This window comes from Medicago sativa, chromosome 6, assembly GCF_051527215.1.
Source record: "Medicago sativa cultivar Bolivia chromosome 6, Bolivia_mono, whole genome shotgun sequence".
Taxonomy (NCBI): Eukaryota; Viridiplantae; Streptophyta; class Magnoliopsida; order Fabales; family Fabaceae; genus Medicago; species Medicago sativa.
In genome coordinates this window covers 9,369,037-9,388,971 of record NC_140754.1, presented here as the reverse complement: position 1 = coordinate 9,388,971, position 19,935 = coordinate 9,369,037, and the positions used below count along the sequence as shown (strand labels likewise).

At 30.4% G+C, this 19,935-nt stretch overlaps 2 long non-coding RNA genes and 1 pseudogene across 3 annotated transcripts; 2 read left to right on the top strand and 1 right to left on the bottom strand.

Annotated features, from left to right (window-relative positions):
- LOC146912633 (UDP-glucose 6-dehydrogenase 1-like) overlaps window positions 1–18,956 on the top strand; it is a 34,123-nt pseudogene extending 15,167 nt beyond the window's left edge.
- On the top strand, window positions 5,959–10,951 carry LOC146912634 (uncharacterized). The gene is made up of 4 exons (XR_015016815.1): window positions 5,959–7,657; window positions 8,591–8,676; window positions 9,655–9,762; window positions 10,447–10,951. It is a non-coding gene; the product is annotated as an uncharacterized LOC146912634 (long non-coding RNA).
- On the bottom strand, window positions 9,411–10,556 carry LOC146912635 (uncharacterized). 2 transcript variants are annotated; one of them, XR_015016811.1, is made up of 3 exons: window positions 10,421–10,556; window positions 10,114–10,225; window positions 9,411–9,685 (listed from the first exon to the last, which is right to left on the bottom strand). It is a non-coding gene; the product is annotated as an uncharacterized LOC146912635 (long non-coding RNA). The 2 variants fall into 2 exon arrangements; XR_015016810.1 differs by having other exon boundaries at window positions 10,114–10,463.
- Window positions 18,957–19,935: the final 979 nt, after the last annotated feature.

Below are 19,935 nucleotides of genomic sequence, written 5' to 3'. Positions count from 1 at the left end.
CAGTGCTTACTTGCAACTTAAAACATCTTTTCATGCATACATAAAGCTCAATTGGTAGTGAGAATGCATTGAACTAGTACTTAACCCCAGGTACTAGGTTCGATTCCCACGGGAGGCAAAAACACTACTATAGGGGGGTAGTGATTAAGCTTGTGAGTAACAGTGTCGGGGGTCGTAAGGCGAGGCCGGTGCCACCAAGGTGTGCATGTGGGACTCACCCTGCAGGGCTGTTACAGCCAATGTCTCAAAGTCCGACAAAATTGTTGTAGAGCATATCTTATTGATTGAGTCAATTTAGTTGTTGCTGATTAATTTGTTTGATTCTGATTTGTATAAATTTGATTGCGATCATCCTATTCACTTGTTGTATACTATTAGATCTACTTAGCGACTTTGTTAAGATTAATCAATGAATACAGTCAGCACATATTCACAGGAAATTACATTGTATATCATTGTTGGCCGAAAGGGTGAGACGGTATTTTGTCTCATCGTTCACAACATCAACTACACCAATGGTGACTTCCTCAAAAATCAATTTTGACTTGTTATTTTGCTTGTTGTACTCAGTAACATCAAAATTACCAATATCGATCACATGTGGATCATTGATGTCGACGGGGCTAGAATTAGGTGATGGTATGGCTTGATTTATGGCCAATGAGGCAAATAAAACAGAGGATAAGAACAATGGATTGATATATCATGGTGCTTGTATTGTGATTGATATCTTCTAGCTTCTCAAATTATGTTTGATTGAATACAACACCACCGGCCAAATCCTATAACTTACTAAAATGTAGACTTTAAGTTTTCTTTCTTTTTCAATTCCAACTAAATTTTCTTCAATTTCCACTAATTAATTAATTGCCACCTATTGCATTCACCTCACCCATCCAATAACAATTTCTTTTCCCCAAAATCCACCCTTAACTTCCAAAAACAATTCAAAGTTAAGACCTCTAGCTCTTTTGATAGGAGGAGACATTGCAAATAGGTCAAATTGATGTATTTGATCCTTATTCCGACACTTTCTCAAACATTTCTTTGAAATAACTAAAAAAAAATTATGTTAACTGATTAAAAAAACACCACTCAGATTGTGACATACATCCCACTCAAAAAGTATAAAGTCACTTTTTGTGACATAAGTTGGAATGTGAGTATCAGTCCAACAATGGCAGTTATTGCATTAAAGTTTCCATCTGATGAAGAAGCAGTCGTCGATATCTCAAATTGTTTTGTTTCTCGAGTAAATGTTGGATTTGTATTGCGCGCGGTCACAATCTCACACATTCATATAGTCGACATTCCATTGGATCAAGATAGAATGGAAACATGCAATCTAGACTGTCATATTTTATCTCTAATTGCATAAATGCGAGAATCATGGTCAAATTCTAAAGAGCCGATCAAAACCAAGTATAAATTATTAAAATTTTGTTTCAGATTATATAATCCAAGCATATACGGTACTAAAAAAAAGTTACAAATTAAACAACAAATGATTGAAAAAATGTGACCTAACCTTTTATTTGGGTGTCGCAAAGGTTTGAAATGTGATGATATCAATGACACATTGTTGGGTGGTTTGGATTTTTTTTTTTTTTTTTTGGCTTTTAGGTTGATATTATTGGGGAAGTTTCTTATAAGCATGTTTCAATGCATATAATTCGAAAGACTTTTTTCAAACAAAAAGCGAAGGAAAAATTACAGGGGGGGGGGGGGGGGGGGGGGGGGGGCTAGAAATGAAGAAATAAGTTTTTAATTTTAAAATAGAGCAATGATATTTGTACATGCACAAATATGACTTATAAAACCAACGCGTAAATCTAATTTGATTTTTTAAAATAATTAATATTAAATTGATTTATTCATGTTCCCTAAACAAAATGCCAAATTTAATTTATTTAAATTAAATTTGGCATTTGATCAAAAGAAACATAAATAATTTTGAATTCATCCAAATCCAAAAATTAAACAAAAGCTTCTCAACAATTAGGATGTCAAAACAACATTGACTCAAACTTTACATATATAACGTAGTTTTACATCTATAAGCTTCTCAAATTTTCCATGTGGGACTAACTATATATCCTTCTAAATTTGTTTGACAAAGCAAATGCGCATAGCATTTTTTTTTCTTTTCTTTTTAGTTTTGCCCTATTTTGTAAAAAAAAATGTATCTCAACATGAATTGATTCAGGGAATGTGTAGGCACAAATAAGATAAATTAATTATCATGCATGAACTAGTAACATACCCGTGCATCCGCACGGGTACTGGTTGGTCGTGGATGATTTTTTGTAGTTAGAACTTGACAATATGCATTTGTTAACATTTTAAATTTAGACCATTTAAAGGTTAATTATTATTAACTTTGAAAAGTATAGAAAATAGATTAAAAAAAGTTGTATTAAAAAACCAATTGTTTAAAAAATGAAAAAAAAAATGTATATAAAAGTTTAAACAATAATGTTATATTCTTTCAAAAAAAAATGTTATATGTCCCTGTGAGGTTAGCTCAGTTGGTAAGGTCCAGGGTTCGAATCCCGGACACCACCAAAAAAACAATAATGATATCAACTTATATAAATTTTCTCCAAAAAACAATATCGACTTATTAGATTATGTTTGCCAAATTTAAAATAAGGGAGATAAGGAAATTTGTATAATAATTAATTATAAATTTTAAGAAGTGGCAACTTGTAATGTTCATAACAATTGTTTCTTTTGTCAAAAAAAAAAACAATTATTTCTAAATTTTTATCACCGGAGACTTAGCTCGTGTATAATAATTATTTTAAAGTTTTTATCAATGTCAACATGTCCCGTGTATAATAATCCGGGGTTCGAATCCCGGACACCACCAAAAAAACAATAATGATATCAACTTATATAATTTTTCTCCAAAAAACAATATCGACTTATTAGATTTAGGAATATGTTTGCCAAATTTAAAATAAGGTAGATAAGGAAATTTGTATAATAATTAATTATAAATTTTAAGAAGTGTCAACTTGTAATGTTTATAACAATTATTTCTTTTGTCAAAAAAAAAAACAATTATTTCCATATTTTTATCACCGGAGACTTAGCTCGTGTATAATAATTATTTTAAATTTTTTATCAATGTCAACATGTCATGTGTATAATAATCCGGGGTTCGAATCCCGGACACCACCAAAAAAACAATAATGATATCAACTTATATAATTTTTCTCCAAAAAACAATATCGACTTATTAGATTTTGGAATATGTTTGCCAATTTTAAAATAAGGGAGATAAGGAAATTTGTATAATAATTAATTATAAATTTTAAGAAGTGGCAACTTGTAATGTTTATAACAATTATTTCTTTTGTCAAAAAAAACAATTATTTCCAAATTTTTATCACCGGAGACTTAGCTCTTGTATAATAATTATTTTAAATTTTTTATCAATGTCAACATGTCCCGTATATAATAATCCGGGGTTCGAATCCCGGACACCACCAAAAAAACAATAATGATATCAACTTATATAATTTTTCTCCAAAAAACAATATCGACTTATTAGATTTTGGAATATGTTTGCCAAATTTAAAATAAGGGAGATAAGGAAATTTGTATAATAATTAATTATAAATTTTAAGAAGTGGCAACATGTAATGTTTATAACAATTATTTCTTTTGTCAAAAAAAACAATTATTTCCAAATTTTTATCACCGGAGACTTAGCTCGTGTATAATAATTATTTTAAATTTTTTATCAATGTCAACATGTCCCATGTATAATAATCTGGGGTTCGAATCCCGGACACCACCAAAAAAACAATAATGATATCAACTTATATAATTTTTCTCCAAAAAACAATATCGACTTATTAGATTTTGGAATATGTTTGCCAAATTTAAAATAAGGGAGATAAGGAAATTTGTATAATAATTAATTATAAATTTTAAGAAGTGGCAACATGTAATGTTTATAACAATTATTTCTTTTGTCAAAAAAAACAATTATTTCCAAATTTTTATCACCGGAGACTTAGCTCGTGTATAATAATTATTTTAAATTTTTTATCAATGTCAACATGTCCCATGTATAATAATCTGGGGTTTGAATCCCGGACACCACCAAAAAAACAATAATGATATCAACTTATATAATTTTTCTCCAAAAAACAATATCGACTTATTAGATTTTGGAATATGTTTGCCAATTTTAAAATAAGGGAGATAAGGAAATTTGTATAATAATTAATTATAAATTTTAAGAAGTGGCAACCTGTAATGTTTATAACAATTATTTCCAAATTTTTATCACCGGAGACTTAGCTCATGTATAATAATTATTTTAAATTTTTTATCAATGTCAACATGTCCCATGTATAATAATCTAGGGTTCGAATCCCGGACACCACCAAAAAAACAATAATGATATCAACTTATATAATTTTTCTCCAAAAAACAATATCGACTTATTAGATTTTGGAATATGTTTGTCAAATTTAAAATAAGGGAGATAAGGATCGAATCCCGGACACCACCAAAAAAACAATAATGATATCAACTTATATAATTTTTCTCCAAAAAACAATATCGACTTATTAGATTTTGGAATATGTTTGCCAAATTTAAAATAAGGGAGATAAGGAAATTTGTATAATAATTAATTATAAATTTTAAGAAGTGGCAACTTGTAATGTTTATAACAATTATTTTTTTGTCAAAAAAAAACAATTATTTCCAAATTTTTATCGCCGGAGACTTAGCTCGTGTATAATAATTATTTTCAACTTTTTATCAATGTCAACATGTCCCGTGTATAATTATCCGGGGTTCGAATCCCGGACACCACCAAAAAAACAATAATGATATCAACTTATATAATTTTTCTCCAAAAACCAATATCGACTTATTAGATTTTGGAATATGTTTGCCAAATTTAAAATAAGGGAGATAATGAAATTTGTATAATAATTAATTATAAATTTTAAGAAGTGGCAACTTGTAATGTTTATAACAATTATTTCTTTTGTCAAAAAAAAAAAAATTTACTTCCAAATTTTTATCACCGGAGACTTAGCTCGTGTATAATAATTATTTTAAATTTTTTGTCAATGTCAACATGTCCCGTGTATAATAATCCGGGGTTCAAATCCCGGACACCACCAAAAAAATAATAATGATATCAACTTATATAATTTTTCTCCAAAAAAAAATATCGACTTATTAGATTTGGAATATGTTTGCCAAATTTAAAATATGGGAGATAATGAAATTTGTATAATAATTAATTATAAATTTTAAGAAGTGGCAACTTTTTTTTTTTTTGAATAAAGAAAGTGGCAACTTGTAATGTTTATAACAATTATTTCCAAATTTTTATCACCGGAGACTTAGCTCGTGTGGTTTTTTTTTTTGAGGGATTATACACACGTGTGGTTTCTTTTTTGACAATTTTTTGAATAAGTGGGGTGTCCGGGGTTCACACGTGTGGTTGTGAACTAAAAAAACACAATTGTAAAAAATAAAATTACTTAATTTATACACATGTTCGATAATTATTTGATATCTTTAAAGAATTAGGCAATATGATAGTCTAAATAGTTTAAACATTTTAGCATGAACAATATTTTTAAATGACAGCTTGTCATGTAGATCAAGATTAGTTTGGTCAATGACAACTTATCTTTTTTTTTTCCTTCTTAAAAATGTTTTTGGATCTATGTTTCTTCTTCATCATCTTCTTAATTTAAAGAACAATAATGTTATTTTTTTTGTACAATTTGTTAAATATATTATCAATATATTTAAAGAAGTAGGTTGAGACCTTAATATGTGTCTTTCTAAGTGTCTTTCTAGTGTTTCATTGAGACCTTATTCCTTGTCTAGTCCATACCCGAAGATTATCGATTTCCTGAGAAAATTTGAGTTTCTTGTGTTGCTAATAGTTTATTACCGTTCATTGCAGATACTATGGTTGACTCTGAACTTTATTTCAACAAAATTCTGATCGACCCTCTCGTTTTGTCTCTCATCTTGCTTAGACATTATGGTTTAAAATCACCATTCTTTTTTGGTGGTAATGACACGAATTTAAGTTCGGTTAATGCTATTGTAAGTTCTCCTCTTTCCTTTTCTCTCTTTTGTACCTACCATGTGTTTTTTGGTCTGAAGTTTAATTGAAATCTAAAACAAAGTTCCTTCGACACATTATACCACAAAAATATAATTATCACCACTCAATTTTTTGGTAAGAAATCACAACTCAGATTATACCAAAAAAATTAATTTTCACCACTTTATTTTTTGTCAGAAATTAAAACTCTTTTATTCATTTAATATATGGAAATGATAAAAAGAAAGTTTGGTCATCGCACATCAGATTTCTCAACTACTCTCACGGGATGTATGTCATAACATTTAACCACACATCAATAACAAATCAACTATTAATTTATTATTTATTCAGTACTAATTCAACACTGATTTGATTTCTCTTGTGTACCATATACCTAGTTTGTTGGTTTCTTTGAAATAAATAAGTTGATCTCTTAAGACCTTTTATTGCAAATTCAGTGGCCTTTATCATCCATGGTATGAGTAATTTCATGGACGAAAATTCAAATGACATATAGAACTTTTAATAATATTTCAAAATACCCTCGACTTTTGTCAAAAGTTTATCAATTAAGTAACTCGTTGTGTGACAAAACACAAAGATAAAGATTTAATTGAGAAAATTTTGATAAAAATTATTTTTGAAATATTAATAAAATCCTGAGAATGACTTACAAAGACATAAATTAAATTGGAAATTTATTCTTTATTTAGAGGTCAATAAGTTAGATCCAAATATGGTTTTTGATAGAACACTATGACGTCATTTGATCTATGTAGCCGACCCCACTTAGTGGAATAAAATTTAGTTGTTGTTGTATTCATTATTTAATTGTCCCATTAAAAAATATTAATTAATTATAAATTTGTTTTAATGCTAGTTTAAAAATTTTGTTCCACACAACACGTGCCTACCACCCCACTTCAAATCTCTACACATTCTATTCACTTTCTCAAATCCTCACACGTCTCTCTCTAGTTTTTAATTTTTTTTATTTAATTTTATTTAATAAATTTTTTATTTTTAACATATCAGATCTTTTTCTTCTCCATTTCATTTCAATCGTCCCTCCCACTCTCTCTCCCCATCCGTATCTTTTTCTCCTCCACCATGAACCACCGTCAACGCAACTTCTGACCAGATCTACATCTTTCCGGCGACCTTTACTAATTTTTTTTTACATATTATTCATCACCTCATTCTCCTCTATCTTTCTATCAAATTAGATTTTCAAAAGGAAATAGCTTGAGAATTTCTCATTTTTAAAAATGAGGTTTCCGGCCAACATTTGGATGCACCACCACCACAACTATACTAATCTCTCCATTCTTTATAAAACACCCTTTTTTATTTCACCGATTTTGCTGCCACCGTGAGCCTCCAATGTAAAAAATCAAACTGATACTTTACTTACTCTTAACATCCACAACAAAACCCACAAAAATTAAGGACGGAGCAACTGTTTTTGGAGACAACAGCAATAGCTTCATCAAACATGCAACAAATTCAGAAGATGAAATTTGATGCGATTTTCTTGTATCTTCAAGAGATGTAAGAATATTATTTTGTAGATTTATGAATCTGTTTTAGGATTTTATTTAGATCTATTACTACTGGTATTCTTTTGTTAATACTTTTACCGAATCTTTGATAAAGAACCTTTTATATTGCAAATTCCTTGAAATGAAGACTATTGTTTAAGAACTAAGTAGGTTTGTTTACATGATAGAAAAAACAGATTTTTTTTTAATTTCATGTGTAAACTGTATTTAATATTTTTTTTCTATCATTTAATTGATTTATGTGGATAGTAAAAACAGATTTTAACTTATTAATGAAAAAATAAATGATTCATTTTAAATTTTGTTATTTATTATTATGTTTATATTTTTTTTCTTTCAAATGAGTATGTATGTATACCCAGATTTCATTTGGTATTTTTTTTTTCAAATAAAAAATAATAATTTTAACAAATATTTTACAGAAAATAATAATTATAATTTTTACTTCATTTTGTTTCTATGTTTAAAATCACCATTGTTTGTACTGGTGATGACATAGATTTATATCTCTGATAATGTTATTGCAAGTTCAAAAGCCTTTCCTTCTTCATCTCTCTTTTGCAAACACATTGTGTTTTTTGGTCTGACATTGAATTGAAATTGCATACAAATCAACTATTTATTTCTATTTTTCTACCAAACCAAATTCATCTCCCTCATCAATGACAAATCAAATATTTATTTATCAACTCATTCCATTCCATGTTTCTATCAATTCAAATTCTCAAAAAAAAAAAATAGTTAACTTGTAAATTTTGTTTTCAAGCCATTGTGGTCTATTTGTATGCACCACAACTAAACTCTTTTCTTATATATCTCTGTTTTTCATAACAATTATAATCACACAAAAAACATATCATATTGAAACTCTCATAATCAAACTATTTCCTCATCATTTACTTAGGAATGTCTTTCTTTGTAGTTTTCTGGAGGGACAACAACATCATTCGAGTTTCCTGGACAAATAACATTTGTTATGAGATATGCAAATATAATATCAACAAAAAGGTAAAGTAACCATTTTCCTCATCATTTATTTATTCTTGTAGTTTGTTCTCTTTTATGTTCAATTTAGTTTCTAAATTCTTTTCAAATATTTTTGTAGAATTTTGAAAATGAAGTTGAAGAAAAATAGAAGCTTGTTTTACTTCTACCTAAGAAAAAAAATATGGTGGTATTATTTTTTTTGAAGTTGAAATACTTTCATTCTATACTAACAGAATCAGTACAGAGCAAGTGAAAAATTTGGTATGGTAGTTTGTTAAAGATGATATGAAAAAAATAGAAAAATAATGGAGAATGCATATGTGTAGATAAAGAATTGGTGTTATTGTCTTTTACTTACCTTTGTCCTTGTCGGTTCATCACCACATATATACTACATCTATTGAAGAAAAAACACATTGAAAAATTTAGATAAAAGATTATCGTTTATGTAGTATATGTGTGGTGATGAACCTAAGAAAAAAAACATGGTTGTTTGTTAAAGATGATATGAACAACATTAAAAAAAAAAAAAAAGAATGATGAATGCATGTGTAGATAAAAAATTGGTGTTATTTGTACTTTACTTATCCTTGTCCTTGTGTATTGAAGAAGAAAAAGAATTGAAAAAGTTACATAAAAGATGATTTGTAAGTAGTATGTGTGGGGTGACGAACCTAAGCAAAAGAAAAAAAACATGGTAGTTTGTTAAAGATGATATGAACAGAATCAAAATAATATAAAATCACACAAGAATATACTAATCAAACTCTTCTCGGTTTTCCTTTATCTTGTATTTAAGCATCCCTTTTTTTGCAGTTTGTTAAAGTGATAAGAACATCATTCAACTTTCCTGCAAAATTTAATATTTTTCAATCTTATTAGCAACATAAAAGACACTGATACATAATGTCCACAAAATCAAACTCTCATAATCAAACTATTTTCGAACTCTCTCCCGTTGTTTCCTCATCATTTATTTAGGCATGTCTTTTTTTGTAGTTTCTTGGAGGGACAACATCATTCGGGTTTCCTGCAAAAAAAAAACATTTGTTGCAGAAGAACTTCATTTGAAGATGAAATGTGCAAATAATGAATATGAAAATAAAGGTACGGTAACTCTCTTCCCCATCATTTATTTATGCTTGTTGTTTGTTAATCAATTGATCTGGATTTCTTTTTCCTTACAAATGAAATTATAATGTATTTTACCGAAGTATAGATGTTATTTTGTGTTGGAGTGTTTATAGTTGAAGAAAAATAAAAGCTTGTTTTACATGTAAGGAAGAATGAAAATATATATAAGATTATCCTTTATGAATAATATGTGTGCTGATGAACCTAAGCAAGAAAAAGTAAGAAATAACATGGTAGTAGTATGTTAAAGATGATATGAACTAAAAAAATAATAATGAAGAATGCATGTGTAGGTCAAAAAATCGGTTATTGTCTTTTACTTACCTGTTTCCTTCTTCTTGAGTTGGAGTGTTTACTTGCATCTTTTTTCCTTCTAGATTCTCTTCAAATCTTTTTGTACAATTTTGATATTGAAGTTGAAGAAAAACAAAAGCTTCTTTTACATGTAAGGAAGAATGAAAATATGTATAAGATTATCATTTATGTGTAATATGTGTGCTAATGAACCTAAGCAAGAAAATGTAAGAAATAACATGGTAGTATGTTAAAGATGATATGAACAAAATAAAAAATAATAATGAAGAATGCATATGTGTAGGCAAAAAAATTGGTGTTATTGTCTTTTACTTACCCGTTTCCTTCTTCTTTGTTGTGCAGAGATGTATATCTTTCAAGCTATCTGCAAAAAAAAAATTATTAGATATTGAAGTTTACAATTACAAAAGAGGGAGGAAAATGAAAGCAAAAAGGAAGGAGTCAAATGCAATTTGAAATGAAAGAGATGCAGAGAGAGAAAGAAACTGAAAAAGATAAATAGTGTGAAGAAAGATTGAAATTTGTGGGAAACTTATGTTTGAGCAAAATAAATTTGAATTTCAAATTTGAGAGCCAAAATAAATTTGACAGCCAAGCATTATTCCAATCTGTAAATATTGGTAACCGTGCAAACTTGTAACCACATATCCTCTCAAAGTGGATTTGTTTTGTAAAAGACAAATATTTAGTTACTTCTCAAGGAAAAGGTGTTGTAAAAGGCAAACAAACTGAATTGCTGCAAACAGAAATGATTTGGTTGCAAAAAGCAAATTTAGGACAACATTTACCCTCAAATTGGACACGTGTCAAACATTAATTAAAGGTCAAAATTGAGTTTTCACCAGCATAGGAGATTCTTATATTAAGAGAGGATTAGATGAAAACTTGGAGACAGTGCAAAAAGACAGTGTGGATGACACTAGTTCTTAATCATGCAATTTAGAAGATTAGGTTTCAAAGTTAATGAAGGTGGTGCCAAAATAACTAGTAGTATTAACGAATCAAAAAGTCATAACTGTTAGCGCAGCAAGCTTGTTGAACAAGCAATCAGAAAATCAGAAGCAGTTTTCTATCAGAAGCAGTTTTCTACTTCAGAAGCAGTAACCAGAAGCAGTTTCTGGTTTTAAGGGTTTTGTGAGTTTGTTAGAGACAGATAGAGAGAAGAGAAAGATTATGAATTGATGAAAGTAAAGTTTTTATTGATTGATCTGAAATATGTACAATGAGTTGTAGCTTATATACACAACTAGTTAGGTAGCTTGAAGCACAAACAATGTAACAACCCTAACCTCTTATTGGCTACACTCTAACAAACTTGTAACAAATTTTAAAACAAACTAAAACAAACTGTGATTAATCATCTAAACATGATTATTGTTGGAACATGTGTGGAAATTGAGTAAAAAGACTAAACACAAATTCTCATGTTGGGTAGAACTAGTGTTGTGTGAATTGAAAAAAGTGGAAGTCCCACATCGGATGAAACACACACATTAGTAGTGTTTATATAGTGGGGGTGTACCTCTAATTAATGGGGGTACATAAGCACTAGAGAAAAATATATATTGATATATATTTTATTATTTGGTATTGATATATATTTTATTATTTGGAAATGATAAATTAAATAATTAATTTAATCATTATTAGAAAGTGCTTTCTTAGTCCCCAAGTTTTGCTAAAATATTTTGGTACATAATATAATATATTTTTGTACTATATTTAATATATTTTAGTACTCAATTAAGATATTTTTGTACTAGATCTAATATGTGAATTACTTAATCGCAAAGTAATATGTTACTTGTTCCCAAAGTTTCTCACTTATTAGTTGTGAATTTTCTCTATAAATAGAGAGCTCACACAGTGCATTCCACACACCAAAGAGTTTCATTGAGTTGTCGGGAACTCTTTCTCTCTTCTCCCTTTTTTGACTTGTGTTGACGAGTCTTTCATCTCTTCTCCCTCCTTCGACTTGTTTAACAAGTCCTTCTCCTTTTTCTACTCATTTCTGTCCCTTCGGAATTAAGAGTGTTCTTAAGACCATAGTCCCTTTTCGGTTTAACGTCCCTTCGGAATTAAGAATGGTCTTAAGTTCATAGTCCCTTCGATAATATATGTCCCTTCGGAATAAAGAGTACTTTTAAGATCATAGTCCCTATTTGGAATAAACAATGTCCCGTAGGAATCAAGAATGATCTTAACGGTATATAAAAATTATTCAATAATTTTATTTGAGGAGAAATGGTGGTAACACCATATTTGAGTGGTCATAGTACCATATTGATAGTTTGGAGAACTTAAAGGTTAGAATGGTGGAAACACCATATTTGAGTGGTCTTAGCACCATAATAGAATGTTAATGATACCATATTAAAGTGGTTTCAGTATTAAAGAGTGGTCTTAGTACCATATTTGACGGTGTAATTCTCGAACGATTTTCTACAGTGCAGTAGTTAATCGAACAGTTGTAGCTGGGCTTGTTTTATCCTGGAGGCGGCGTGGTTGATAGTCTACCTTGCACAATTTTGGGTAGTGCCACGAAACGTCTTAAAGAGAGCGACCTGGTCGTGACTCAACCTAGTAACAACTTCGGTAGATAATAGAATTTGGAAATCCAAATACAACAGTTTGGAAATCCAAAAACAACAATTTTAAGACGTTTCGATCTACTATGATTACCGAAGAAGTTACTTATTAAGGTTAAGTTGTCCCTATATATATTAATGATAAATCATGTTATAGAAATACATCTTTTGACTGAAACGATGAAGTGATTGTTGTTTTAAATAACAACACTAAAAAATTCAAATAAGTTGAATTTGTTTGAAATATGGTTTCGAAATCAAAGCCATATAGTGAAACAATAATTTGTTACAAAACAAATTATTTGTTACAGAACCAAACGAGTTTATTTTGTTACAAAACAAAAGAAACGAAACGAGCCAAAAAAAATGTTTGGAGCTGAAAATAAAAAAATGCGAGCTGTCACGTAACAAGCGATGTGAGCTGAAAAGAAAATGTTTGGTTCCGTTTGTTACTAAACAGTAACAAGAATTGATAAAGTTTTTTTTTTTTGGCTGATACTTACGTGAGTTATTGTTTAAAACAATAACAAGAATTGCCATAAACTTTATGGCATATTGGGTATATAGACATGTTGCATGTTAAATAAGAAAGAATCTTAATTTCAGATTTCTACTGAATAAGACTAAGTTGACTCAGACTTAAAGAGAGACTTGTCTACCATACATTCTTGTTCAAAAAGATTGCACCTTTGATGGTATGTTCAAAATTAAACTGTCCTTCTATTTTATTAGTTGTGTGATTTTAATATTTGACATATCAAAATTTATTGTGTGAACAAGCGTTTAATTTTAAACTTGAGTAACTTGGACTTAATTCCAACGTTATATGATTAGACAATTTTATTTATTGCAGTCAAGATATATGAACCAAAAGTTCATATAAATCAGAATTTAGAGAATATGAATCTCTAAACATAATAAATTATGATATGTGTGAATTTGATGACACATAAATTAGAAATGATAAAATGATGTTTTTATCATATTTATCGATGACTGTGAATTTTGGAAAATAAAATTGATATGCTTGAATGTTCAATTTTTATAACGAAAATTGAAATTTATAGAGTACCCAAGTCTAAGAACAAAAATTCTAATTAAGAAATTTTTGAAGAAAAGACAATCCAACTTGTCTTATTTTTGAACTTGGGATTGTCCGGACTATATTTGGCTTCAGGACCCCAAGAGAGTTAAACTCACTAGTAGAGCCTATGAATGTGTATTCATTAGGTATGTTATAAATAACGAAGCATATGGGTTTTATGACCTAAATATTAAAGTGATCATAGATTTAAAAGATGTCGTTTTCTATGTAAATATTTACCCCTCTAACTAAAGAATAGTGGGGGCTCTAATGGGAGCACGACATTAGTGGGGGCAAAATAAATTCCCCTTTAAAAATTAAGAACTAGTGGGGGGCACTATATCTAATCACATTCATGTAATTAGAAATAGTTATGAAAACATCATACGAGATGTTATAGAACCTCAAGGAGGTAATAAAAGCTAAAATTGCTAAAGAGTATGAACTTGGTTTATACATTGGAAGAAGATTCATTAAGCCTTAAAGAAGTTATATCCTCATTGGATGCTGCATTATGGCAAAAAGCAATAAACGATTAAATGAATTTTCTAGAGTCTAACAAAACATGACACTTGGTTGACTTGTCTCATAGTTGCAAAATCAATCGGTTGTATTTGGATTTTGGAAAAAGGAACTAAAACCTGATGGAACGGTTGATGAATACAAGGCTCTCCTTGTAGTCAAAGGTTTTAGACAGAGAAAAATATAGACTTCTTCGTCATTCATTCACCAGTCACGAAAATCATATCCATAAGAGTACTAGTCCCTTTAGTCGTCGTTCATAACTCGATAGTACTCCAAATGGATGTGAAAGTTGCCTCTTTTTATGGTGAACTAGAAGAAGAAATCTATATGAAACAACCTGAAAGTTTTGCGATTCATGGACAAGAAAACAAGGTCTGTAAGTTAGATAATTATTTGTATGGTCTAAAATAAACTCTTAAGGAATGACATGAAAAATTTGACATTCTAATGCTATCGAATGAGTATAAAGTGAATGAAAGTGACAAATAATATTTGCACGATCATAAGTCTCTATAAAGACGACTTGCTCATATTTGATTTAAAGATTCATGTTATGAATTATGTGAAATCATTGTTTATCAATAACATTGATAAGAAAGACCTAGACAAAGTTGAAGTAATTCTTGGTTTCAAGATTACTAGATCAGAAAAAAGTTTTTTTTTTTTTTGATAAATCTCACAAAGTTGAGAAGTTCTTAAGGAAATATTATTATTTCACCGTAAACTTGCAATCATATATTATGATCCAAGTGTAAGAACACTTGAGATGGAGTTAAACAAACAGAATATGCGAGCATCATTGGCAGTCCTTAGGTAAACCACTGAATGTATTAGACCCGACATTGCTAATGTCGTGAAACTCTTGTGCAAGTTTACTAGTAGACGGATGAGAAGCATTGCCATGCTATAGAAAGAGTCATGAGGTGTCTTAAGAAAACTATGACTCTAAGATTACTTCACTAGGAGTAACCTATTGTACTTAAATGGTACAAGATATAAAATAGAACATCTTTCAGATGAATATTTAGCGATTAGTGTTTGTATATTGAGCATCACTAGAGGAGTTGTTTGTTAAAACAAATGATATTGACTCAGTCCACTATGGAATGAATCTGAGATCAGAACACTAGAGAAAACTAGTGGAGAAGCAAGTTGACAAGATGCTTGCTAATTGAGATCCCTTAGTGGATAAAACCGTTTCCAGAAGTGTTAAATCATTGTGATAGTCTGCAGCTATTACAAAAATTGAGAATCGTTAGAGACGATAATTAAGGCATGAACACATAAAGGATTAGAGAGCTAGCTACTCTCAAAAGGAACGGTTAAAGTAGATCATGTACGTACTGATAAAAAATTAGTCAATCCTTTGACGAAAGGAATTACTAAAAAGAAAGTCCTAAACACATCCAATAGGATGGGACTAATGCCTAAAGGTCATAAGTGATGGTAACCCGACCTACATGACTGGAGATCCCAAGAAATAGGTTCAATGAGTAATAACAAGTCACAAGTGATAGAACATGCTATGTTAAAAGTAAGAAAGCATGATTCCTGCAGCGACAGAAGGATGAGATAATAGAAACTCTTAATGAGATCTATACTCTATTTGGAGTGGAGTACATAGCTACAGGAGTACTCTTGATAGACTCACCTATACGAATGTGGAACTAAGGGCCGGTTCCTATGGGATTCGGGGCAGAATACCTAGAGCGTTCGTTAAACCGGGATACACGTGCAAGGCCATAAACGCACGAGCTTTTAGAATACACCTTATGAAAAGGTTTGTGTGTGGGTTCTATGTCTGAGATAGAGTTCAATGATGTAAGCAACTCTTGTTAATCAGAATTTTACTCGCTATGCAAAGGTTCAAGTTGTAGGTGACACCTTTGTTTACTAGCAAATCTTATGGAGACGTTTTTGACGTTACTTCTGAAACCATTTTTTAAATTCAAGTGGGAGATTGTTGGAACATGTGTGGAAATTGAGTAAAAAGACTAAACACAAATTCCCATGTTGGGTAGAACTAGTGTTGTGTGAATTGAAAAAAGTGGAAGTCCCACATCGGATGGAACACACACATTAGTAGTGTTTATATAGTGGGGGTGTACCTCTAATTAATGGGGGTACATAAGCACTAGAGAAAAATATATATTGATATATATTTTATTATTTGGAAATGATAAATTAAATAATTAATTTAATCATTATTAGAAAGTGCTTTCTTAGTCCCCAAGTTTTGCTAAAATATTTTGGTACATAATATAATATATTTTTGTACTATATTTAATATATTTTAGTACTCAATTAAGATATTTTTGTACTAGATCTAATATGTGAATTACTTAATCGCAAAGTAATATGTTACTTGTTCCCAAAGTTTATCATATTACTTGTTCCCAAAGTTTCTCACTTATTAGTTGTGAATTTTCTCTATAAATAGAGAGCTCACACAGTGCATTCCACACACCAAAGAGTTTCATTGAGTTGTCGGGAACTCTTTCTCTCTTCTCCCTTTTTTGACTTGTGTTGACGAGTCTTTCATCTCTTCTCCCTCCTTCGACTTGTTTAACAAGTCCTTCTCCTTTTTCTACTCCTTTCTGTCCCTTCGGAATTAAGAGTGTTCTTAAGACCATAGTCCCTTTTCGGTTTAATGTCCCTTCAGAATTAAGAATGGTCTTAAGTTCATAGTCCCTTCGATAATATATGTCCCTTCGGAATAAAGAGTACTTTTAAGATCATAGTCCCTATTTGGAATAAACAATGTCCCGTCGGAATCAAGAATGATCTTAACGGTATATAAAAATTATTCAATAATTTTATTTGAGGAGAAATGGTGGTAACACCATATTTGAGTGGTCATAGTACCATATTGATAGTTTAGAGAACTTAAAGGTTAGAATGGTGGAAACACCATATTTGAGTGGTCTTAGCACCATAATAGAATGGTAATGATACCATATTAAAGTGGTTTCAGTATTAAAGAGTGGTCTTAGTACCATATTTGACGGTGTAATTCTCGAACGATTTTCTACAGTGCAGTAGTTAATCGAACAGTTGTAGTTGGACTTATTTTATCCTGGAGGCGGCGTGGTTGATAGTCTACCTTGCACAATTTTGGGTAGTGCCACGAAACGTCTTAAAGAGAGTGACCTGGTCGTGACTCAACCTAGTAACAACTTCGGTAGATAATAGAATTTCGAAATCCAAATACAACAGTTTGGAAATCCAAAAACAACAATTATCATTAAACTAAACTTGAATTAGTAACAAAACTAACAATAACCACGAGAAAGTTTAAATATAGTCAAACAATCATATCATATACTTTAGACCCACAATCCTTTGTGAAATACAAAACATAACTTTTATTTCTAAATGATCATATAAAACGGGAAATAAATGCAAAGGTTGTGTGGCTCCTCAAATGATCCAATGGTTTTTCCAACACAATGGCTCCATAATTGTTAGAAGCTGAACCATTGTTGGCAGAAAGGCTGAGGCGGTATTTTATCTCATCGTTCACAATATCAACTACACCATTGGTGACTTCCTCAAAAATCAGTTTTTTCTCATTGTTTTGCTTGTTGTACTTGGTAACAACAAAATTACCAATATCGACTACATGTGGATCATTGATGTCGATGGGCTAGAATTAGGTAATGGTATAGCTTGATTTGTGGCCAATGTGGAAAATAAAATAAAGAGGATAAGAACAATGTCAATTTTGAATGTAGCTTCGTAATGTATATGATTTGGGCATAATCACACGAGGGTTTGTAAGTTAATTTTAAATTTCGAACAGGTTCTTTGTTGTCAAGAATGTTAAGTATGTTGCATGTTAGAACCTTTATTTTACAAAGATGAAATCTCAAATAAAATAAAAGAATTACAGGGGATACACCGGAAATAACATATATTACAGGGATGAAACACTATTAACCCGAATAAAAATATCAAGAATGTTGCCCAAATTTCATTTGGCGTCTATGTATATATGGATCAATGAATCATACATGCCTGTCTTTCGTTATTGAGTGATTCCGCATTAGTCTGCATTATGACCCATATCTAAAACGTAACATATCCAATCTTGATAGTTCGCAAGGAAAATATCTTTGGCTGCAATGGATTCCTAGCTCAAAGGATTTCATCTATCAATGCAATGTCAGCAGTTTGCGAAGCTACCTGCCCAAATGTTAACCAAGTTTTCACCAAATGTTAGCTTCCAATGCTTCCTTGACTCAAAGAATTTCACCTGTCATTGCAATGTCAGCCTTTGTGAAGCTACTGGAGTAAATTTTAACCAAGTTTTCTATGTTGCTGGTACCGACACAAGAATTGGACCGAAGTTCAAAATCTTACTTCCAATGGTTTACCAGAAATCTCTGAATATTCAAAACAAAAGATGCACACAGTGTTTGTATTTTAACTGAATGAGATGAGTTTAAGAAACTTGATTTTAAAAAGCAAAAGATGCACACGGTGTTTGATGGAAGGAACGTTGTTGATTGTGATAAATAATAAGCCACTTGATTCATGGCTCAAAGATATGCCTGTTTTGGCTCTAACAGATAAATCACTCATTGGTGGTTTAAATAATTGAATCATCCTTTAATATGTTAATGGTTGAATGGTAGTTATTGATTTGTGTAAAATTTGTACTCCCTCCGTCCCTATATCTAACCACCCATTTGACTTTATTTTTGTCCCTAAATCTAAACCCCTTTTCAAATTACTAGATGCATTTATTTTTTTCCTAAACATACCCCTAATTAATACTACTAACTTATCTTGAAATTTAAAAAGTCAAATTTAATACATATACAAACAAAGGACAATATGGTAATATTAACACACAAAACAGACATAATAATTACGCTAACAACTTTTCATAAGAAATGTGAAAAAAGTAAAGGGGGGTTACATTAAGGGACGGATGGAGTATATCTTCAGTTTTATGTTTCTTGTATGGTAATCTTGTTAACGAGTGCCCCCGGGGCACTCTTTAAGCATGCTAAATAAAGTAATTTCAAAATTTAAAAGTTTTCAATTTCCAATGCACTGATTACACAAACTTTTATAAAAAGTTACTATTTTGGATCCTTAACCAGTGTCCCGGGGGCACTAGTTAACATTTCCCACGTTTCTTTGATCTTGTGTAATTTAAGGGTAAATAAATCTCAAGTTGTTATTTTTTGAAAACTATGTATCTAACTCAAGGAACAACTAATATGTAGTCCCAATCACATCATCCACCTATAGGGGGACCAATTTAAAGACATAGAAATATCTCAAATTGTTTTGTCTCTCGAGTGAATGTTGGACTCGGATTGCACGCAGCCACAATCTCACGCATTCATATAGTCGACATTTAGTTTGATCGAGATATAATGGTGCATAAACATGCAATCTAAACCGTAATATATAACGGTGCATAAATACAAGAATCACAATCAAATTCTAACGAACCAATTAAAACCAATTATAATTTATTGAAATTTTTTCTCAGATTATAATCCAAACATATACGATACTAAAAATAAATTACAAGTTAATCAACAAATGATTGAAAAAATATGACCTAACCTTTTGTTTGATTGTCGTAAGGGGTTGAAATGTGATGACATGGACTAA